This window comes from Platalea leucorodia (genome assembly GCF_965183815.1).
Source record: "Platalea leucorodia genome assembly, chromosome: 3".
Lineage (NCBI taxonomy): Eukaryota > Metazoa > Chordata > Aves > Pelecaniformes > Threskiornithidae > Platalea > Platalea leucorodia.
Window position 1 is genome coordinate 10,696,130 of NC_138825.1, and position 25,224 is coordinate 10,721,353.

Here is a 25,224-nt window from a genome sequence, read left to right on the forward strand (position 1 = left end):
ACTACCGGAAAGCAGAAGCAAATGCCTACAGCTTCATTCTAATAGCATTCAAGGCTGTGTTGGCAGGCCAAGTAGTGCCCGTTGCCTTTAAATGGATTAATTCTGCTGTTTGGAGAAGCATGCAAGTGAGTCTTGGCAGAACAGGAGCTAAGATTTCAGAGTTGTTGTCCTCTAATAGTAGTTTAGCTTAAAGAATTAAAGGCGTTCCAGATGTGGGCCACCATGTTCAAACTGGTGTTCTTAAAACCAATTCCCAGAACTGCTCAGGACTTGTAGCTCCGCCTTTATTCAGGAGTTACAATTAGTTGACTTCACTGGAAACTTGAGCTTTTGTCCCAGTACAGCTCCCTTTTCCATTTCTTCCCTCTAGAACAGCTAAATTTGTTTCTACCTATTTTAACCTAATGTACTTTTTACTCTTTTCTCCCAGAAAAAACGTCGGCTGTTTCTAGCCTGCAGGTTTTTGGAGGAAAAGAAACATTACTTTCAGGCCAAAAAAAGCATGTAAGTCAGTCAGTTTGTAGCTCTTATAGCCAGGAAGCCGTTGTTCTTCTGTGAACAATGAAAGGGCAGTCTGCGCAAAAGTGCAGGATGTTCTGGACACTGCCACCAAATTGCCCACCATCTACACAGCTGTGTCAGAGGCAGCCTATCTAAGCAAGCACTGTAGTCTTGGCTGGGTGCACTAGCAGGCCCAGCTACCCCTAGAGGAGACAGGTTTGGTCTTGAGTGCCTCAAGGCTGCCCTTTGCTTCCAATACAGGCAATATCCAAAGCTCCTTTGATACTTTGCCTCCAGGTAAGTGTCCAAATACTTCTGGGAATTGAGGAGTCCTCTGCAAATTTACCGTGTCAGAAGGACATGCTGCTGGTCAGGGCTTCCCATTTTCTGGCTCACGGGTCTTTTAGTAGAGACCACGTTGATCTCACCATAATCTATTTGGGGCCAATGGAAAAGACTCCCACAAACATTCATGGATGTGAAACAGAGCCACTGATAAGTGTTTGTAGATGAGTCCTATTACTCACACTAAGGGAGCTTAACTACTTCTAAAAGAGAGGAAAGAAACTACATTCCTAAGTATTATTTTAAATAACTCCAGTGCTTTAAATAAGTGCACTAAATATCTATTGAAGTGTCAGATTCAGAATGACTCTGCTCTTGGTAAATGAAGGCTTCAGTTTTCCTGGTAGCAAGATGGAGATCTGGTGCATAGAGATGAAAAACATTTCTCTCATTAATTTCAATGGGTCTGCCTGGAGACCCAAATCTTAAGCACATGCTTATGTACTTGATTGAACACAGAAAGGACTTAAGCACATGTTTAAGTGTTTTGATGAGTGTTGCCATATGAATTTCAACATGGATTTACAGATCTATGGCTTGACTGACAGACTGAACGCTTTCAAACATGTATTATCTAATTAGTGCCTGAAGGGAAAGGCCTAGATATAGAACATTTGTCTTTTAGCACACAACTCACACAGCATTTCATGACGTCTTGGCACTTATTAATTGCATTCAGTTTGAATATAAACACTGTCACATGATCCTTAATCAAGAATTGGCTGAAATACCATAAACAAAGGATTACAAGCAGTGAGCGGGGAGGATGTGTCTCAGGGGATGCCACAGGGAATTTTGGTTGTGTCCAGTCTTGTCCTCAAATGATAAGGAAAATAGAACTAAAAACAAGCCAGAGTTTGTAGATGGTAAAAAACAGACATGAGAGGAGCTAGGAAAACAGCTATCTTTGAAATGTTTGAAACTTGGTTTGAAACACAGAAATGTTTGAAACTCAGTGGACAGAAAGAAAGGATGAGTTATAATGGAAAGGAAGAAAGAAATTTCTGTCTTCTTCCTCTCAGCTGGAACAGAGACAATATTCTCGACACCTTCTGTCCAAAGAGTTAAATAAAAACGGCAGATGATCCAAAATATGCACAGAGCAATAGTAGAGACAGTATCACAGTATCATACAGAGCAATGAGTGCGATACTGTCTCCAAGAAGAAAGGCAGAGGTAGTTGGTTTCTGTAAAACTACCATGTCTTCTAAAAAAACCCTAGCAGCAGGAATGGCACCAGTATAAATCCCGTTCCCGCCTCCCCTCTGTCTGACAACCTTCTTCCCTGAGGCTGTTCCAGTTCTGTCACCTCCACGTCTACGGACTATGGACTTCAGTCACCCCAACTCCTGTTTCAGGCTGGGACTTGTGACAGAGGCAAGATAAACTACTTTTCCTAGCTTTGTCATGACATCTGGGAAATTCCTTCCTTGCTCAAGCAATCAAAGCCTGGGACCAGGATGTGACTGCCACCAACAGGCAGCGGAAGAAGTGGATGACACAGAAGCACTCCTGGGTTTTCGAGTCTCCTACAGGCATGTATGACTTTGCATGTGTTCACAAGAGCATGGAAGCTCCTATGGGATTGCAGGACAAGAGCCTAAACTTGCATTGGAAACTAAGAGAAGGACTGCAAACTCTGGTACCCTCTTTCTGGATGGAATACACTCTACCCTTCAGCTAAGAGGAAGCAAAATGCTGGAGCCTGCATTCTGTATTTGCAGAGCTGCAAGAAGTTAGCCCAAAGACATTTTTTCATATTAGTTTGGCATTTGCTAAAAGCCACTACAGTTGCCTTTATAGCATATCATTTTTCAGATGACCAGAAGACTTATTTTCATCTGCCTGTCAATTAATTCATTTATCATTCAGACCTTTCCTTTAAGTAAAAGTGTTCTCCCATAACTTTCATACCATTGTGAATTTTTACCATGTGGGGGAACCAAGTAAAATTCATCAGAGCTTTCAATCAATGTGAGATATATATAGATAGAGAGAGAGAGAGAGATGAAGAAAGTGCAGTAACGGTATTAGATTTCAGAGCAAAATCATTTATTCTGCCTAACAATGAAGCTGCTATCTAGAAACAAGACTGATTATTCATAATACTACCCATTGCTATTACCAGAACTCTTTACAGCCCCCGATAAGCTTTTATCCAACATGTTTAACATGTCAAAGTCAATTTGCCTTTCCACAGGTATATTTCATAAGGTTACTTAAGTATACAACCAGACACCCAAGTATTAAATAGAGTATACATTTGTTTGTATTTATGTAATATTGCCCTAGCTCTTGACAACTTTAAAAGAACACACGTCTTAGAAATAACTGAGGTTTCTTTAGGAAAAGATCTGCCATGAAAAGTTATGTTTTTTCTAAGCAGCTTAATGGCAGAGGGTTACTATTTTAAAGTAGGAAGAAAGATTGTAGAATTATATATCTTCATAGTTACGTATTGCAATATACACTATAATTTACATAGCTAGCGTAACAAAGGATGAGGATATCTCCCCTAACAAAGACCCAGCAGTGGCGAACTCCAGATAACATGAGAAATAAGGGGTATGCCAGGGAGCACACAGCTGACAAACTGACTACACAGATTCAGCTCAGATCCATCAGGCCTCCTGACCCCTACGACGACACCAGTCCCAAGCCAGCTACTGGAATCATTGACAATTCACTGTACAGGTGGGGCTACAATAGCTCAAGTGATGTGACAGTACACAGACATAGGTCAGGTCCAGTACAGTCAATGCTGAACCAGGCTTTTCAGCCCCACTGACACAGGGGCAGGCTGTCTCTGCCTGTGCTCCCACTTCTAGAGGCACCCAGATCTATCAGCTAACTGCTCAAGGGCTGCTTAACAACAATGCCACCACTTCTGGCGTCAAGCTTCTCCTGACAGACATATAACTATTCTCACTTACTCCTGCACCTGAGCCAACACACCCTATGTCTCTGCATAGAGCAAGCTCAGGTCGCCCCACATCCATAGCCCAGGTATAACCCACAACCCAGACAGCCACTCACAGAACCCTGACAACATCCTGCACAGAGCTTCATCTGCCCCAGGAGCACCACAGCTTCACCTGGAGCACCTGAAGGGATAACGCCCACTGCTTCCTCCTCACACCCCCCTGCCCACCACCAAGCCCATCCTCATCAGCTCCCAACACAGCCAGTGGAGTTAACAACAGATCACTCACCCTTCAGAGAGCAGCTTCTGCTGCCCGGTAACCTCAGGATCCTGCTGCACCTCAAACACAGGGCCCCATCTCCAGAACCCTCCTTCCCACGAGGGCACAGCTCTCCCACTCCGCTTCAACCGAGTATTTTTTTATAGCCCAGCCTCCTCATGCTGCACAGGACTCCTAGGCTGACTGAGCGCCTTTTAATGCTCCTCTGCCTGGTGAGGATGGGAATGTGCCTCCCTACACTGCTTTACAAATACTGAACAACTTCACACAGCCTCTGCAGGACAGAGAAATTGTTGTGCCCCCGATGGGGAAACTGAGGCAAGCAGCTTGAGCACCATCCCTGCTGACTGTCAGCACCGAACCTATGCCTTTCTGACATTAGCACAGTAGGTCAGGAGTAGCTGTGTAGGCCATAAGCAGATCAGCTCCTCACACACGAAAAGCCTGTCTGAAGTGCCCAGCACCGGTGAGCTCTGAAGCTGATTTCCACACAGTACTAGCAGGGCTCCCTCTTGGATGAAGTACCTTCACAGCCAAAAATGAAAGCCTGAGGAAAGCTTATTATCCATGAAACGCAGACTTACCAAAAAAATACAAAACCCTCAGCATTTTGAATTTAGCTTACCTCGGAGTATCCCTGCTAGTTTAATGGAAAGACACATAAGCATGCAAACACTGAAGTACAGGTTAAGAACAGCTAGCTGAAACCTAGGGCCCAGTTTTCTTCCTGTTCACATTTCTGAAATAAACCCATTTGGGGCCAGGATGAGCAAAATCTAAACTATTCCCGGTAAAACACTTCTGGAACATTCAGCTTTAAAATAACATGTATTCCTCCTTCACACTGTACACTGCATGTACCTGACGGCACAAGAGAATGACAAAATGCAATGTTTTGCTGTGTTCACTTGTGTTCTTCTGAATAAATACAGAAAATACTGAAGATTTTCCCTTAAGTTACTTTGGAGAAGCTCCTGCAGTCATTCTTGCAGTCTACTGAGCAATTCCTCTAATAAATGCAACACCCAGAAAGATTGGGTTTGTGTCACGGAGACACATCTGTACAGCTGAGAATCATTTTCAGGCTTTGAATCCAGCTAAAAAGAGATGCACTAGCAAATGCAGATGACGCTTTACTATTTCCTTTTGAAGGAGGTCTGACCAGTACGCGTGATGAATTCTTAGACCCCTACATGATATAAATAAATAGCCATGATATTGTTGTTGTTGTTGTTGTTATTATTATTATTTGGAGCATCAGGCAAGCTTTTTCAGTTTGAGATTTAAACGAAAGAGACCAGACGTTTTCCCATTTATAGCGCATACCTTGGACAGCGCTGACGACAATTAAAATGAGGTAAAAAGGCTTCCCAATTACTTTGGCATTGTCTGGATGACCACTGAATTTTCATAACAGTTTCAATTAATTAAGACAGGAAAATACCAGAATCATAACAACGGTCCTATTTTATTGGCAGGCTATTGGGGAAAAAAAAAAAAAGAGGATTCATCTGTTGGCCAGCAATAAAAAACAAAATAACTGCAAGCAGCCTCCGGGCTAGATTCTGCTCTTACTTACACCATCCAGGTAATTCCATTTATTGCAGTGGGATTACTCCAGACAGATATTGTGGTCATGCAGCTGTTGAACACCTTGTGCAGAATAGAGCCCTCCAAGGAGAATTTGGATCCGTGCATTCACAGTTTCTGTCAATCAGGCGCCTACCCCTAAGGGGCTATAATGAAATGTTAAATAAATAAAGTAAAATAAAAATAGGGACTTCTGGCTCAGGTTTTAACTCTGCCCTCCTGCACAAGGTTCCAACTGATTTACCAAGTTAGTATTGTGCCTGGAAGGCACGGGAAAGTACGAGGGGTAAAGAACTCATTTCTCCATTACTAATTCCTATTATCGTTAGCTGGAGACAAGAATAAGGTGATTCAGAGTGAAGATGTCAGAAAAAAGATCAAATAACTTGAACAGGCAATAACAGCACACTGACTAGCTATAGCAGCTGGATTACAGGTGGTAGTCCTTCCTCCCAAAGAATGGCTGGCATAGGAAACAATTTTCAGGGACGCTGCTCAGGAGAATAAGAGAAGATACAGTCTTTGAATTCTCCATTGCAGCAACCCTAACGTAAGATATCCTCCTAGGAGGAGGAAGACAGACTTTGTATTTTTCACATGCCTTTATGCTTCCTTATGCTCCTTTATGTTTCTCAAGTCACTGTGGAAGAAGGATCAGCTGAGGATGAACGTATTGCCGGGAGGTGAGTGAGTAATATGGCTGGGGATCTATCCCCTCCGAAGGGTCTTTCCGTCAGGCTACACATGAAGGTGATGTCTTTGGTTGAGGCCAGTGCACCAGGAAATGTTTGTGCACGTCAGTAGTTCAAAATGGTGTGACCAGGAATAACCACAGAAATTCACTCACTGCCAATAGCTCAGGCAGCAGAGTCTTCATCCAGGTGGCTGTTTTTTTCCTGACCTTTCTCAGTTGTGGCCCACTGGTGGAGCATAGTAAAACAGATGTACTGCCTCCATCAGATCCCTTCAGCTCCTAAGTAGGTTCTTGTGACCTTGTCACAGTAAACTATGAAACAAATGATCTGCAGTATAAAATGACTTCCAACCAAACTGATTCAGTTTCACAGGTCTTTAAGGACCAAATGCTTAAGAACATGGTTTCAAGAGAATGTATGCGGATGCTTTTAATTGGATGCACAAAGAAGTGCTTTGCTGAATGAGAAGCTAACGTGCAGCTGTGAAAGAGAAAGACTGCCTTGTAAGTGTAAGATTTCTCACATACCTGGAATAATACAATTTGAGAGCAGTAACTGTTTTGTACCTACACTTCCCACTGACGGCCAGGCAACCAATCATGTCTTTTGTCTGCAATGAAGTTGCAGAAACGTCTCAGGCAAACAACTTAGCAGAGAGAAATCAGTGTGTTCCATTGCACAATATGGATGACATTTTTCTTTACAAAACCCTGCAGGTTGACGGCAGGGTATCGGCACAGAGAAGTTATCTGTACTTGGTGACTAATTCACCTTTGGAAGATGTTGCTCCTACAGCTGATAACAGACTTAGACAGGAGTCCTGCCCCTGAAATCATTTCCCATCAATCTCAATCTCTCTGAAAGGCTCGGCCACCAAAGGTTCCCAAGTCGGCTGGCACACGAATGTCCAGACCCTGCCGATATTTTGTGATCCACTTACTGTAAACGTACAGCTAATGAATATTCATTCCCTTGATGATTCTTTTGGAAAGTGGAGACACATCTAAGAGTGTTTAGCAGGTATGTAGTACTCCAAAAATTGATAAATATTCTGGCACATGTTAAAACAGAGGCACCAATGCCTTCAGCCAAATAAATAATGCTAATCTTGTACAAAGACATGAGTTATCTCAGGAGCTTCAATGTATTAATTTCATTATCACTGAACATTGCAGTTGTTAAATATTTTGACCCCATAGCTTGGGAAAGGAGAGGACCGAGACCAATGTAGATGAAAATTGTTAGTTGTTATGGAAACCTTTGCATAATTCTGGTGGCAGTTTTGTGTCAGTCTGTGGATTACATATTTCCACCATCAGCAATGGCCATTGCTAACTCATAATGTCCACTTAGCAGGATCTGAGACTGTGCAGCTCTCCCAGCAAACAGGATGCCCCGACTCTGGGGGAAATGCTGACCTGCAGGTGAAAATGAGATGTGCCAGGCTTGCTGTCCACCTTCCCGAGCTGAGCTAGAACTCAGCAACGCAGTACCAAAAGCCTACAGGAAGACTTGAATCCTATTTGTCTTGATGCCCAGAGGGACTGCTCTTCTAAATAGCTGGGCATAAGATAAAAATGGTTGTATAAATGCACTCATGTGCACACAGACATGCATACACTTAAACAGAAAGTTGAAAATTATGTTTTAACAATATTGTGCTGAGAACCACCATGAAAAAAAATTATTTGACTAGAGCCTCTTTTCACTACAAATCCCTAAAGGCAGCTGATGGGACCCTTTGAACACAGTAAGAATTTGGCAATATGAAGTAACTTGCAGATGCTGTGTCTGACACAGCACGTCTCCTATAAGGCTATATTCACTGACTGCCATCTTAGAAAGCTTCGAGGCATCAAGGAAGTGGAATGCAATCTTCCGGTCCTCTCAGCCCTTCCACAGAGCGTGTCTTCCGAGGAAAGGAATAGGAAACCTGCCTCTGTGTGTGATCATGTTGCCATCTAGTGACCGCAACCTGGAGAATACTCAAGCCCTAACACTCCTACACAAGCACAGACAATGCTGTGCGTGAAGCAACAGGGTCTTGTATAACTGAGATCTCAGGGGAAGTCTAAGCTGTTGCCAAGATATACAGGATTATTTCTCCTAAAGTTACAAGTCTCACTTAAGCAGAAACAGCAAGTTCCTTGCGTAGGATGATAAGGAACTGAAAGCTCATAGAGGTTGTAGCTCTTGCAGCATCATTTTTGTGCCACCCTTCAGCTCTAGGGCCAACACAGCGCTTCCCTTTCCTGAATTCACATGGAGAGTTGGCAAGACCAACCACGACAGTCAGTCGTAGCCAGCTGGTCTCTGCCATTCCTGTGAGATTTGCTCAACTGTTCCTGTTAAGCACAAAGAAGAACAAAACATCCCAGCATAGGTACTGAACAGTGCAAGGCCTCCTCTACTGCTCATTGCACCTGGATTCAATGGCAGATTTTCCAGGACAGGAAGCAAATGCAGTTATTTTCTATAGCCCAAAGGATGTAGGTACCCAGCACTCTTTTTTAAATGACCAAGATATGTAAGCAAATAAAATTTAGCGATTCCACAGACAGGCACTTCTGAAATCCAACTCTTACTGCTCTTTAGGCATCTTTTACCACTCCTGGCCCAAGACGCTCAATCTCTATCAAACTTGTTTGAGTGTTTTTCAAACTTACAGTTATGGTGGCACACTTCTTTTTTGGCAATTTGAGCAGGCAAACTTTCTTTTGTAAACATGTATGTGTTCAGTCCATTTGTATGTAGATAACTGCACATATATGTGTGTGCGTGCATGCGTACGCGTGTATAAATACATATATACACACAAACAGAGCATCCTCTCCAGGGTCCAGTCTTTTTTTTTCTTCCCCTATATACACATTGCTACAAAGTCAGTTGTAGGCAACTGGCCAAAGATATAGAGATCCACTTATATGTGACTTTCTGCAGTATCTCTTGTGAGTTTTTCACCCTGCCTAAGCACCAGACATTACCACCCCAAAGTCTCTGTATCCTGAAAATTATTTCTCCCCACAGTATCAGGTTTTGTGGAATTTGTCCTTGTTTTTCCCCTTGCTGAAAGAAGGCCTTCCGTTTCTGCCTTAACAGAGTCACACGTCAATCTGGATCAGTACTATCTTGTTGATTCTGTCTATAAACATACACACATACACATAGAGTAACAAAACCAGCTCACGTGTTTTCTTCCTGTTATTCTCTGTATTATCTCTTCCTTTTGCTTTGGGATCTGAAAAGCCACTGATTTGTTTTTTCTAAAATATAAATAAATGTTAGGCCATATATTCCCTGATCAAATACAGACAATGAAAGGCTAATTTCAGCATACTTGTCTCCTTAAACTGTTATAGAAGTCTCAGTGTGGTTTCCTGAGAGATATGATACACACAAGAATTGCTAGCAGATATAATTTACTGGCTCCAATTTATTAGAGATCAAAGAATGGGGAAAATATAGGCCTCATCTTTCTTGTTCTTCTTGGCAGTGGAATTTTTCGATCACTTAGAAAAAGCAAGAGGAAAAGAAACAACATGAGGATATACAATTGCACTGGGGAGAAAATCATGATCACACTGAAATACCTAAGGGACCTAAGGATGGCTTCCAAAAGCCTTCATAATAATTAAATGCATAAACCAAGTCAGATGCAGATTACCAAGTACCATGGCACTTATCCTCAACAGCCATGAATCAGTCTTGATGTAGCTATGCTAGTGTGAAATAGCTGAAGATCCTCCTCCACTGTTGTGATGCTCTAGGGTTTGGGACGGGGTAGTTCCAGTGGAATATGGAGGAGAGCATGCAGCTACATACATCCCTGCCCGGGAAATACAGGAATCACATTTCTTAAAACCTTTTCCATCAAAATGCACTAGCTGATGAAGCTAACCTCTGCCACTCCTGTGAGATTTGCTCAACTTTTCCTGTTAAGCACAAAGAAGACAAAAAACATGAAGCGGACTGAAGGATGTCCATGTGCAGGATTGTTATTTTTGCTCTATTATGCTATATATGATTATTCATGTAGTCAATTAATTTTTCCCCAAAATAACTCACTAGCTGAGACTAGAGACTGAAAATTTGTTCTGTCCTCTCCTATGGGAACTTATATTCCTCAGGCAATTCCTTAAAATCAGGTTCTCTTTTAGTCTTTAGCAAAGTGCTTCCTTTCCAGAGAGACCACCCAGAAGAAAATAGGAAGTTCCATACTTTCATATTCTTTGAGGAGCAGAATGCCGAGTTCAAGCCCCACACTTACCCAGCCACCAAGGAGTTAATGTGTTGAGCAGCTACTTCATGTTCTGCAGCTATGTATGTACTGATTAGCAGTGGTTAGAATAAAAGACTACAGCCCAAGGGAGGCGGAGCATTCTCAGAAACAGCAGTCTGGCAAGAAGCTGTCAAGGGAATAGATCCAGAACCCCCAAGAAGAATGAGACGGACTGACTGGGAACAATTACGGAAAATCATTCCATTCTCTATAAAGGGGAGGACAGAGCATCTTTCTGAAGTTGTGGGGTCCCTGGAAATCCCCATTAACACAGGATACGGAAGGGGCTAAAAGACCAACAGACTGGACCGTTCATAATCTCATGGAGGATAACAGCAAAACCCCTCACAAGGAGAGTGGAAAGTCTTCCTCAGCATTATCTCCCTATCAAATGTGCTAATGATGGCAACAGTGCTTCTAGAGCAGGTTTCATTCCAGTGCAAACCAGACTGCCACTGGCTCCTTGTTTTGGGGGTCATTCACAGTAGTTGTCCATTACTGCCTAGGTGTGCAAAATTTCAAATAGCAAAGCAAAAGGCTCCAATGCTAAAGGCCAGTCTCTCCATTCAACTCTTATCTGACCAGAAGTTGCACTATGCTGCTAGAGAAAGCTATCCGAAAGGCAAAAGGTAAGAGGCCATCCCCAAGCCTGTTAGTTCTTTGATGACTCTATTGACAGTGCTAATGATTAGCAATGACTATTGAGAGATGTATGGCTGAAATGGCTGATTGACTGACATTACCAGCTCCTTTTATGCAGACACCTGAACAACCCCCAGTCCCCCCTAGGAACTTTCTTACTGAATCTTGCCCAATTCCAGCTGGGGAAGCAGACAGCAGCAGTCATCTCAGAGAAAGACACAGGATGCTAGAGATCAACAATAATCTGTTCCCCATCCTTGTATTTGGACTTCACCTTGATTCCGTCAGGTTTTGTATCTTTTTCAAAAAAGATGTTTAGCATAAACTGTTATGAGACTGGTTATCTGAATTAGGCAGACAAAGAGGATTTCTTCTCTCTGTCTCTTGCTGAGTTTTGGTCCCAATGTAATCTAGGGGCAATGAGTTCCATGGACTAATTCCATGTTATGTGAAGATGCATTCCCGTGGGGCAGCTGTGAATCTAGGAATCAGCAGCTTTGAAGTTTTCCTGTTAAAGTGAGTATGCCTCTGTGGTCATCTCTGCTTCCTTCATTCTTCTACAGGACCTCAGAGGACAAGGGCATGTTCCTGGCTGGACCCGTGTCACAGGATGATGATTACAATACAAAAGTAGCCCCCCTGCAAATCAGTTTATTAAAACCATTAAATGATCAGCAAGGAGCACATCTCCTTAAAGATCAGAGACCCAACTGGACCCACCTCTCAAGCTGGAGCGAGGGCAGGTTACAGGTCAGGCTAATCAGCACTCTTTCTCACAAAACAGGAGTGAATGGGGGACCGAGTCATGGAAGTGTGAGACAGGCATATATGAAAGCAGGGCGCAATGTGCAAGGACTCAAAGATACAAGTCCCATTGCTACTGCAGAGGATGTGCCAGCAAGTTATATTCCACAGATGACAGAACAAGGAGAAAATTCCTGCCATCATTCCTACACTATTCCTTATTTGGGGAACTTTATCATATCCCATCTCCTTGATCCTTCTAAGGCAAATGAATCTGTTCTACGGCAGTGACTTCCTTCTGGTACATGGGGACCAGACAAGCTGAATGCACTGCATGACCTCAGCACTTCTGTCAAGCACTTTTGTGCCTATACGCCTCTTTTGGGGATGAAGACAGGAGCAAAGCTTGTGACTTGCATCCTGTCAGTCAACAGGTATTCTCAAATTCCCCTGAGCGTAACATGCCTGGGTAAAGCAAAAACATAATCCTGTTTTCCCAGGCTAATACTGTCAGCCCCGGTGTGGAAAAGCCAGGCAAATCCACGGCCTGACTTTCAGAGGTGTCACAGAATCGTGTAATGGTTGAGGCTGGAAGGGATCTATGGAGGTCAGCTTGCTCAACCGCTGTGCTCAAGTAGGGTCACCTGGAGCAGGCTGCCCAGGACCATCAGCCTTGCTCCTGTTGTTTTCAGTGGGAAGTACTGGTGCTTACAGCACCTGTGCAGGACAGATCTCTCTCCTTAGGCATGCATTTTATTATATACCAATATACAGATAAGGAAAGCAAGTGATAATATTTCACATTAAGCAGTGCTATTTGGAATGAAGATGGACTCTGATACAAAAGACTGTAAAGGAGCTACTTCCACATACACAAAAAAAAGAAGAAATGTTTAAAATATTTATGTGCAGGATTAATCCATAGCCTGTAAAACTCTGACTGCAATCTAGTATCAGAATGAACCATCTGCTTATTTATCCATCTTAGTAAACCAAAAATATATAGAATAGCAAAACCGCACAAACCGCCCCCTCCCCTGAAAGAAAATACATGTTGCTATCTCAACACTGAAACAAAAAGAAAAGCCATCATCTCTGAAAATTAATTAATTCATTTAAATTATTAAAGAACCAATCAGAAACAGTTGTTAAAAAACAAGGCTTCTCTAGGCTGTGAAACAATTCAGTAATGAGAAATCCTATTATCCTATTTGAAAGGTCTTGAAGTGCTTTGTAACGAACAGCTATTAACTTTACAGATGGGAAACCAAGGCCTTACAAGGTGATATCATTTATCCAAGGTCCTTTCACCACTCAGTAGTGGAAAGAGGAATATAAGCAAGGTTTCCTAATCCCCAGTCCATCGCCAGCTTCCCTTAGCCTTACCTCTGTCGCAAGGAGGACGGGAACGGCAGTTGATAACTAACGTTTACTTGTGGGTCTTCACATCGTGGTTTCATCAGAATCCATGTGGAAACCTGGTGGGATGTAACCACACTGGAGGACACTCTGCCACAAATCATTCTTCCTTATGCAACTCAAGACACAAAGATGTAACAGGGACCCACTTCTGCATGAAGAAAAGCTAGTGCAATTTCATACTAGACTTGAGTGAAACGACCTCGTGTAGGAAATGCTGGGGAAAGGCTTTGAACAACTTGCCCCCAATCGAGTAACTTCAGAGTGCTGCTTCTGTCTCCCTAAAGGGAGCCTCATTGCAGTCACTCATTAATTTGCCGCCTCTTTCTTGTCTCCCACTGCATCACAAGTGGAAGAACATGTCAGAGCTCCCACTCTTGAGGGTGTAGGTTTGCACACGCATGCTGCTGTGCCAACACCTGCCAGATTCCCACTCCAAGTCCCTTTACAGGTACGTCCATCTTCAGAAACATTAAACCATGTGGCAGGCCCAGCAGAAGGCACAGCGTGTGTGCCAGCTGCCGGGGCCGCTCCTGGAGGCCGGAGCAGAGGGCCTCAGCTGAAGCTTAGCCACCCTCCAGGTAAGGACGACCCGCCTGAGGAAATCATTTCCACCAGCAGCTCAGAATTACCTCTTCGGGGAGCCACCGCCGACAACCCTTCAAGAAGAGGCGGGGCAGATGCCATGAAGGACCACGACGGGACGCAGGGCGACAGCCAGCCTCAGCCCTCCGCGCTTCCCCTGAGGGGCCCGAGGGAAGCGCGGCCCCGACGGCGCGCGCCTCGCCACAAGATGTCGCCCTCCCCTCAGGCAGGGCCGGGGCCGGCGGGGCGGCCGGGGACCCCGCAGGGCCAGCCCCGACGCCGCTCCGGCGGGAAGGCGAGGGCAGGCCGCAGGCTGGTGGTGGTGCCGGCTCACCGGAGCCGCCCGAGACCTGCCGGCTTCCACCTGGCGGCGGCGGCGGCGGCGCCGGGCTGGCGCGGAAATGCGGCGCTGGGCGAGCGGCCGCCATGTCGCGGAGCCGCTCGACGGCCGCCCCGCCGCGCCCTTCCGAAGCCGAGGGGGAGACGGCTGCCGGGGCCCGCTGGCGGCCCGCCCTCTGCCCCGCGGATCTGCTGCCTCTTCCCGGGCGTCCCCCGCGCAGATCCGAGACCTCAGTCCCGCTGGCTGAAAAAGGGAGAGTTTAGGCCCTCGGTTTGGAGACCAAAAGGGCCTCCCCGGGCGCAGGCTGGGTCCTGCTGCAAAGCCAGCGAGCACCGGCTTCGAACCAGCTGCCCTCTTTGCACCCGGGGCATGGGGGGCTCCTGCTCTGGGTGGCCGTTCAGGGACCTTTGCTTTAGAAAACTCTTCCTTTCCATGGCCAGTTCATTCTGCTCCGCTCCTGTGACGCCACGGTCCCTTAGCCCAGCTGTGTCTTTGAGCAGTGACAAACCCCCAAAGCCAGCAGTCTAAGGGGACGCCTGCTATTCCTGTTGCTAGGAGCGTGCAGCGGCATCTTACGGTGACTCGGTGTTAAGGCAAAGCTACCATCTTTACTAAATTGCCTAAATGCAACAACTTGATCCTAAAATGGGTCTCTCGCAAGGCTCAGCTCTGCTCCTGTTCAGTTGACTCTTGGAAGGCAATTACAAGTTGGGACTAAAAGACCTGGCTGGGATGCAAACAGCTGCTCTGCTGAAGATGTATCCACCTCCCGCTTACTTGTCAGCTCCTGCCTGCTAGAGGGTTACCACCTTCCCGACTCTGTAGGTGGGATCACCTTATCTAAGTGCTGCCTAATCCACTTCAGGCACAATCAGACAGGCTGGCTCAAACAGTCTGAATTGGTGGGCTGAGCTCAGCCAGCAGATTTTCCCTTAAGCCCATAGTGCATGCTAGACGGACAACTCCATCAAAGTGACAATGGTATTATCTTTCCGAAGGTCCATCCAGATGGAGAAGAGAATGAGTGTCCTTCTGGGCTGTCATTCTCCGGTGGCTTCCCAAGCTGAATGACCCTTTTCAAACATACCACTAATCTTTCACTAAAGATGTTTTGGTGATCCTGGAGGATGCCTCCTATCCCTGCCATACATAACATCTAGATCCAGTCCAGACCACATGGGTTAGTACTCCAGTTCTGAGTCCGAGAGGCTCACACATATGTGACCGTAAGCGTGGGGGAGACGGGAAGAAAGAGGTCACCCACAGCAGCCTCTGAGCCATTCCGTAATGATGGCGTGTACGTAAATGACGTAGGAGGGTTCAGAACAGGAATCTGCTCTCAGAAAATATTTGCCCTCTCTGACACGAGGAGTCCTGCTGATGTCAATGAAACAGGAGTGGCAAGCCCTGGTCCTCAGTAAGGAGTCAGATTTCCCTTTTTTTTTAATATTCACAGGATTATTATGAACATCTGGTAAACAAATTCTTAACGATTGACAGGATTTTGACCATTTCCTTTCAGACAGCTGGCTTAGAGTAGTAAGACACAGACTCTAGGGTTTAGATTCACTCCTTTTTTCATACGTAGCTTCTTCCACACAAGAACCAAGCAAAGTTTCTGCTTACGCATAATTGTATTCACCCACAAATGGTAACTGCTGGGGGGAAAGTTTTCCCTAAGACTGCGTTTAAATCCAAGCATCCCCTTTCCTTTTCAAGACCATGCTCATTATTACAAGACAGACGCGATGATACTAGCTTTGTACGATCCAATGTTTGTTTGGTACCTCTGGAAAAGAAGATTTAACAATCCTAAACTCTGTGCAGGAAGTTAGAGAGAAGAGTTTACATAGCGATTCAAGGCACAAGGAGATAATTAAACCTGGCGCACAGAAGAATCCTTTCTAATTGACTCCCTGGATCAGATTTTGCTGGCAACCATTGGAAGTGAAGATTAAAAGAGTTTAACAGCTTCCATCTTCAGAAAGTGATTTTTAAGAGGAAAATATCATACTTCATTAAGAATGTCATTGGAGCTGCCATGAATTATGTTCTAAACAAGACATACTTCACCGCTATCTTTGCATACATTGGTTCTGTAGATTCAAGTGCATTCTACGGGAGGTTATTTTTTGTTACCATGGTAAAAATGATTTTAACTGTATATGATCAGCATTGCCCCCTCTGTTTGCTCATAATCTTTTCTACTCCTCCACTTTCCCCTTCCAAATATACAACCATCAAGATTTTTTCCTTCTTCCTTTCACTCACATAGGTAACAGAAAAACAATCTCTCAAACATATCCAGTGATGACACCTGTTTATTAACTGGTCTGGATAAAAAACAACTCTCTCTGTATAGTTAAATATTCAAGACAAATCCAAAAATTTTCATAGCTAGAAGTTAAACTCTCTTTTTTTATCCATTTCCTAATGAAATGAGGCTTATGTGATCCTGCTGTCTGTTTTTCCTCTCCTTTCCCACCCTCCTCCCCCATTCAAATGCTTTTAAACCTGTTGGCCAATTCCAGCTAAATTTGGCAGAGAGGTAGGAAAATAATATCTTCGCAACCTCACCGAGCTTAATGAAAATCAGCACTGGGCTGAGAAGAGATACCCAAATGAATGCCCTTGTTTTAGGAAAGACCATGTAGTTCCACAGTCACCGGCTCGGCTGCGGGGTGACCCAGCAGCATGCACACCCCAGCCAGCCTACACATTGCTTACGTGAGCTTCCCCACCACGAGTGTCTGCTACTTGGCTAGCTGTCGCTGTGGTATAGGAAAGCAGGTGGGACATATATGATGGGGGGAACTGGAGGTGGTGTGGGGCTGTGCAAGTCATTGGGTGAAGCTGTAGTTATAGGGTTGTATATACAGAGGCATGGGATAAAGATGCATAGGAAGCAGCTTTCACTGCATCAGCTGTTCCCAGAACAACTACTCACAGTGACTGATACTACCCACTTGGTAATAGCCACCTTCAAATAGCACAGTAATCTTAAGCAGCACGATTCTTTCCCCATGATACATTTTGCTGTTCTACATAGGCAATTTGGGTAGGACACGTACGAGAATATTTCCTGTACAAAGTACTGAACAGCAATGTTCCTTATCTTCCATAGCCACTGCCTCCAGACAACCTATATTATGCCCTTTGCATCCTGGGCGGGAGCCAGGACTGCTAGAGTGATGAATCAATAACATCCATAAGGAAAATGAAATGGAGGAGGCTCTTATTCAGTGCATTTCTCTTTTGTTAATTGTTGCTATATTTCATTCCAGCCCCCCATCCTTTCGAATGGCTGGGACTGTGACTCAGCTTCAGCAGCTTACATGCTCAGAAGAGAGAGGAGTCACCCTCCTGGGGCTGATTTCGCTATCGCTTCATAAGCTCCATTGCTCAGCAGGCTTGTCCATCACACGAATCCTTTTGCAGGTCTCACCCATCCCACATCCCGGATTCCTGTCTCGTCCCAGGCAGCTGACCACAATGGACAAGGACAAGGACAGCTACAACATCAGGGGCCAGCAAGATAATCCTGCTAGCAGGACAGCTGCATAGGGAAACGCTGGCTTTGCTTACCTGGTATCCTTGTCCTATCCTCATCAGACACGTAATCTAAAAGACAGAGCATGAACTGGGCCTAAAGACGGAGAGAAACAAGACCCGCTCTCCAACGCTGCTGCAGAAATGCCAGCACCTGATGGACAGGCAATACAGACTAAGAAGGGCAACTATTTCTTTGGCTGTGGCACTTAAATCCAGTAGATTTGGTTTGTCAGTCATGAGTCAGCTCTGAAGCAAGCTTGTGCCTTCAAGGTATGGTATAGATGCTTCACAGCTGACACCTAATAAGACACTGTATGTATGGAAAGCTTAACATTGCTGTTCCTAGGTACCTATTACGCTAGACGGCAGGTTGGGAAGAGGGGTTCGCGTAACTGGTAGCCAGAAAGAAGGAGTCAAAATAAAGTTAGTGAGATTTCTTTTTAAGATAACTGCTGTGTCCTCCTCAAAATAGATCAAGGCCCCTTAGGTGGAAACTGAGGGAAAAGTGTAGTGAAGGCCAAACAAAAAAGCAATGAATAGCAACAGGAAAATAAACTGGAAACATATGTAAAACAAAGACAGAGGCAAAACAGACAGGCCTTTCCAAGCCTCACCCTTTAAGCCCCAGCTCCTGGAGCCAGGAGATTGCATACAGTCCCCAGTGTCATTAAAGAAAGTTATTTTCTCCTTCTTTCTATCCTCCGCAAAGAAGACTTCAAAAACATCACATAGATGTGCTTTAAAGAAAAGCCAGAAAAGGCACCCAGATTTGGCTAGCAAACACTGGGTCTTGAAAACCAGAGCGACCTGGTAATTCTTTGAGATTTGCCCCACAACTTTTGAACAGTGAGGAAGTGTTCAAAATGCTGGTAATACTGCATGGGTTGGATGAATTAATAGTTTGGGCCCTGGAAACCCTACACAACTATGCTGCTTTCTGGACATAATGAGACTATTTTCATTAAAAAGGTGTTTATGTGCAAATATGTAGCTTTCAGGTCAAAGAGAAACCTGGTATCAGAAAGTAAACAGCGAAGACAGAGATGGCTAGAGACATGCTGAAGCCTGTAAGCTCTGCATTATAGGGCTAATGTTTCCAAGTGCATCTGGAGATGGTACGGCTATATTGCTAAAAGACCCAGCACACACCACAATGACAACAGGACACCATAATGATATTGGTGGGACACGATAGTGATATTGGCAGCTGACTGCAAGTCTTCTACTGTTAATGTTTTAGAATAGGTCAGACACCACAACCCATATTTAGAGCATGCTTTTCAGAGACACTGGCCACCCACAATTCCTCCAGGGCTGGGCACAGACATCAGGCCAACAGCTGTAAAGCTCTTATTTCCAATGTTGTGTTTCCAGTCAACACATAAAGCTTAGGTAGGGAACATATTGTCAGGAATGTCTTCTGGGTTTGTCTTTTATTTTTTTTCCAGCCTGTTTCCCAGCTAGTCTTACTGAGGAACAAGAAAATCAAATGACTTGCATGGAGGTCACAGAGTGAGTCATCAGCTCAGCCCAGTGACGGTCAAATAATGCTTATTTGTAAAACTATAATTTTGTAGTGCTCTACTGCATAGCTTTAAAAATGAATGTATGGGAAAAATACACCCACATATGACAAACGTACTTATACTCTCTCCGCTTTGGGTGGACATTCTGTTAGTCACAGGGAAGCATCTGTGTATAGCTTTTTTTGTTGCTGCTTTTTGCTTCTCTAGACATTTCATCAAATGGTCCCTGAGTCAGAAGAAGTGGGTTTTGCTATTAAAGTCTGTGTGGAGGCTGCATTCCAAAGCTGTTGGAGGATTCAAAGATAAATATTCCTACTTTGGGGAAAAAGAAAAAAAAAAAAAGCCAAACATCTTTGATTTAAAAACCAACAACAACAACAACAATCCAACTGAATGTAATGTTTACAAAGACAGCAAATAACTAATGATCCTGCCCGATAGTCGCTTTGGAACTGAAACCCAAAAGGAGTTTCATTAAAGCTCAAGTTCCTTTAAAATTGCTTTCAATTGTATAGCGTATGCGCTTACCGCGCTAAAAAAAATGGTATTGATTCATATTGAAACTAATTCCAACAGCAACAAAATATCAGCCAGCAACCTCATACAGCCACTGTGCGATGAACAAAGCTCTTTGGAGCAGGAGCCATCTCTGTTCTGTGATTTGTATTTTGTGTGGTAAGGGTGGAATGCAAGCCTGTAATAATCTGTCTCAAGAAAATATTTGGGGGTGAGCGTGTAGGCTACGGCTCCTTTGGCTCGCTACTTTGGAAGCCTCATGTATCCTCTCAGATACATGGCTTACATCAACAAAATGAGGGAGAGCTGTGCAGTGGAAGATGGTAGAATCACCCCATCCTGTGAAAGCGTTTCCCATATACATAGAAAACGAGCAGCTGCAGAACACACCAGAGGTGTAATACAAGGAGGTCGGACTTCAACTTAAATCTAGGTACGTTGCTCAAAGTAGCATCCCTGCCTTAGTTCAGGGCAGCTGCTGAGCAGTACCTTCAAACCCACAGTTCTCCCTGCTGTGGTCTGAGCAGAAATGACAAAGTCTATGCTCTCCCTACGCAGTCTCTCTCATCATCCCTTCCATGGGGGTACCTAAGCCTAGATGGGCTTGGAAGGACATTGCCCTCCTGCATGAGGCAGAAAGAGTGTTGTCTCCCTTTTGCCCTGTGTGCGCTGACGTGCAGGATGGAGGGACTGACATGTTCAAGGACAGGGAAGCCTGCAGCAAAGCTAGGCCCAAAGGTTGAGCGCAAAGTTGAGTTCTTACCCCATCCCACTTTGCCCACGTCCAGCAATATCCCATGGCTGGGATGATCTACTTCATATTAAAAGAGTGCCCTGGATGAGGTGAGGGAGTTTAAGAAATTCATCTAGCCTCCCTCACTCCTGTAGCTTTAACGCTTTCTTGCCTGGCTTCGCAGTGAACAGCTGAAAATCTCTGCCTCACCAGTCATTCAAGGTGGAGCTGTACACAAGGGGAGGCGACGGGCCTCTAAAAGTGGAGCTTTGTGGAAGGAAAGCTGTTGAGCAAGACTGCACAGGAAAATGGGACAATTTTGTTTGAGCTGGCCTGGTCCCAGCCTCACATTGCCATTGTGATCACGACCTAGGGAAAAACACTCCTCAAGCAACATTGATGAGCCTGGTGCACCTCATCTCCGATAGCCAGATCACCAAGTCAATTATAGCACATGTCCAAGAAAAGCTAAGAAGGTGAATGAAGAAAAATGTTGAAATATGAGATCATCAGCAGAACAACGAAAACCCCAAACAGATACAAACAATGTTATTGCCTTTTTTTTTTTCTTTTTAACTTCAAGCTGAAAACCTGTTTGGGCCAGAATTCTTTGGAATCGTGCTACTGAATGTGCCTATAGTTAGGAGATAAAAAAAAGAGGCATTAAAGAAGCTAGGAGATGTGATCATCACAATGAGGGACTGGTTGCAGCCTGCAGGAACCTGAAAAGAAACTGGTGAGTGCAGGAGTTAGAAGGCATTGCTATGACAACAAAGCAAACCACCCCTGAAGAGAATAGAAAATATGTACAGCCATGCCAAGATCATAAGCAAAGAAATGTATATTCTAAGAGGAGGCAAATGAAACATTGACTTGGAAAACAAAATTACGCCTTTAGCATGATTTCTTCTTTATACATGGCACCTCTTCAGGAAAAGCATGCATTTAGCAGAGGGAAAGAAACTTTCGTCAAAGCACCTCTTTGCCCAGTCCTTACGCTTTGAGGAGGTAGCAGAAAGATCTGTGCTCTATGTTTGCACTCTCAGATTTCGGTTAGCCGTGGTTGTTTAATCTATCCATAAGGTGGTCTCTATGCTTTTTTCCAACCAACACTTACTGTACTTGTGAACAAATTTAATGCTAACTTTCTTACATTTTCCCTCCTAATAAAATTAATCTCATTTACCAGAAGACGCCTTTTTATTCACATTCAAAGCCTAGGATACTCCATGGAGGGTTAAACCTAGAAATTCCTCTAGCGTTCTGGCAGACAAGGTTTCCATGTTCTTCTACAGCTGCACATAAGTCATTAGCAAGATCGCTCCAAGCAGTTGTCTGGACCATACCTAGCAGAAAGCTCCCTGGTGACACTGATGCTTGATGACAGTCAACTCTTGAAATCAGAGCCAGCGTGGATGTTGACATAACGGTCCACACTTCGTGTGCTCAGCCAGGAAGGGGAAAATCCTCTGGTTCCCAAAGTGAAGGAGCAAATGAGCAGGCTGGAGGAATACACTATAGCAAGAGTGTGCTGGAGAGGTGGTGAGCAGCATCTAGGGTTTGTCGCGGGGAACAGAGCTGGGCAGCTTCGTGCCACGGGATTGTTCTGCATAGGGGATGTCTGGCACAGGGAGAATGGCACAGATACTGCTGGAGACAGAGCAGTATCAGTCCCTACCTGGATAGTCTTATGGTGGCTTTTGAGATTTATCTTCTAATTTAGCCCTGGAATGGTAGGAGAGAGGGTGTCATATACACAGGCTCGAGTGGGTTGTCCTCTGTCTCTACAAGGTCCTCATGATGCAGCCCCCTGCCTCCCTCCAGCAGACCTGAGCAGTTCTGCATCGTTTTCTGGCATAAATACTTCCCTGCTTCAGCCTCAGAGATTTCGTTCCCCTACGGCACTCCTTAGCCAGAGACTGAAACACAGAGCTCAACTGTTACAAGCATACGCTGTACCCCATAATACATCTGGAACATCAGCAAACTAACGCATGAAAAACATTGTCCTGGGCTAGGAGATAGCTTGCAGTAACAACAACAACAACAAAAAGTGTAATTGTCCTTGCCTGTCCTGTGAAAGCGACTGCCGTGGAGCAGCATGGGTTGAACCCCCTAGCAGAGACATGGCCTGTGCCACCAAAGGGAATTTCAGCCTACGGCAACGCCACCTACGTACCCAGACACGCTAAACTGTCAGAAACACTCATCTGTCAGCAGAGCTCTGTCTACACCAGCGCCTTGCCAGCAGTGGGGGAGTCGATTTCTTTCCACACCCTAGAATTACACTGGCAAACTCTGTAGGTTACACTAAGCCACAGAGTGCAGGCCACGTGTGCATACGCTTTATTGGCCTTCATTTGATCCTGTGCATTAAAGGCAGCTGGGCTTCCTCTCTTTCCAACTAAATAATAATTACACCTATTGTTCCCAGTGGGCAAAGAGACCCTGTTCGCACATATCCAGAAAGACAAGGCATATAATTAACACCTTGCTGGGATAGAGAGCTTTTGTTCAGGTTAGTTATTACATGTCTTGCAGCCTGAAAACAGTGCTTCTTACGTTCATTGCAGCTCATTTCCTCCCTGCCTCAGAGCTTAACTCCCTGCTTCTTCCCAGGTCTTTCTGCACAAATGTGTCCAGCAGCAGTGCTCAGTGAGCTGAGGCCAACAGCTTAATCCGGATGTCTGGAGCAGGGGGTCCCGAACCGTGGTGTGCATCCCGCGTTCCTGCACACAGGCGGCTGCTGCGGCTGTCGTTGCTGCTGCCAGACCCATTTGCAAACGAATGGCAAAGGTCTCCACCAAAGATGCAAGGCAGAGGACAGGTCTCACCCTGAGACTTGGGCTACGGAAAGAAGGTGAAGTTCCACCAAATGGCTGGGCTTAAATAGCAGCTCATTGCTCTCCTCTTCCTCCTTCCTCTCTCTTTTCTTCCTCATCCCATTTCCATCCTCACTGCAGCTCTCCTTTTCACTGTGCGTTCTGTCCCTTCCCTTCCGATGTGCTGGGCTCCACCCTCTGCTGACCAGTGTGGTCAAAAAATCTGCTTTTTATTGTGCGTGTGGATTTAGGTTTTTACTTTTTCACTTTAGGTTTCACTTTTCAAGCCTCTGGTTCAGTGCACTCAGCTGAAAGATCCCAAACAGGCTGAAGGCTGGCACAAAGAGGGAAGCAGAATAGTCACGGTTAAGGGCAGAAAGGGGGTGGACAGGGAAAGGGGGACATGCTCCCCTCTTCTAGCAGTAATCTGCCATTAGATCAGCTCAAGCTCTCTTCTGTAACTTTGCCATTTGTTTTACCAACACAGCGATTTGGATTACAGTGCTATGAGGAGGTAGGGAAGGTTGAACTACATCATTTTGTCAGTAATAATGTTGCCTAGGCACAATTATAGCAGCAAAGAATCACTTCATTTCAGGACCAAAATCCCATAGGCAAAAGCATTGTATTGCCAGAGTAAGGTCTATCTTTATGACCTGAGCTTCTCAGGAAGGCAACTCTCAAAACCCCTTTTGGACATGGTGCTCCCCAGCACACTGAAAGGTTCCATGAGCCACCCAGGCAGAGCAGGGAAATCCTCCCCACTCCTATGCCTCCGAACATGAACTGCTGACAAGACCGCCGCTGGCACTGATACGCACCAGCACGCAGGAATACAAGGCAGAGAGCATGAGCTGAAGAGCAGAAGCTACGCTCAAGACATGAGGAACCAGAGCAAGAGCAGAAGCCAAATGGTTTGACACAATCAATACAGGTTTTGGCCATTGACTTACAAACGAGCAGCTGCAGCTACTGCCTTACAGCAATGGGTCCTGGCAAGCAGCAGGGTTACCAACGCCCAACCGACAGGCGTTTACGTAGCCAACATTTCGTCACTTCGCTCCAAGCTCAGTCCAGCTGGTACTACCTGATTTGGCAAGGTCTCTGCCACCCCAGGGCGGTGTTTTGCCCACTGACAGCTTTCACTATAAATATCCAAAGCCTCATACCAATACAACCTGAGTGAGAAGGAGCACTTAATCAGCTTAAAGACACCAAAGTACCAAGTTCCTTTGATGGGACCACTCTCTGCTGCCTGTCATCAACATGAAGCTAGAGGTCAGCTCTGTATCAGAGCACTCCCAAATCAGCTGGATTAACTTAAAACCCCTTTGTCAGCTCCATAAACTAACATGGTGCACGGCTGGTTTGGTAGCTTATAACATTTTCACTGCCTCAATACAGATAAAGCAGCGCCAGTGCTTTGAGGAGAAAAGGTCTAAAAAAGACCATTTCACGTCTGTACTAACTTAATAAAAACAATTATAGCTGTGTTTTGTAAATGGAAGGTGCAGCCACACTCACGCAATCCTGGCAGACTAAAAACTCCTGTAGCGCACAGTTCTGTCTTCTTTTGCAGCCTCTAAATGCAACGGCATCTGCTGCCTTGGGGTTTCAGCCCCTCCAATTAACTAACAAGCTTTATCTCCCACTGATGCAACTGAAAGGTGATTCTGTGATCTCAGGAAACACTAATTGCTCTTTTTTTTCCCTGTTCTAATGTAAATAACAT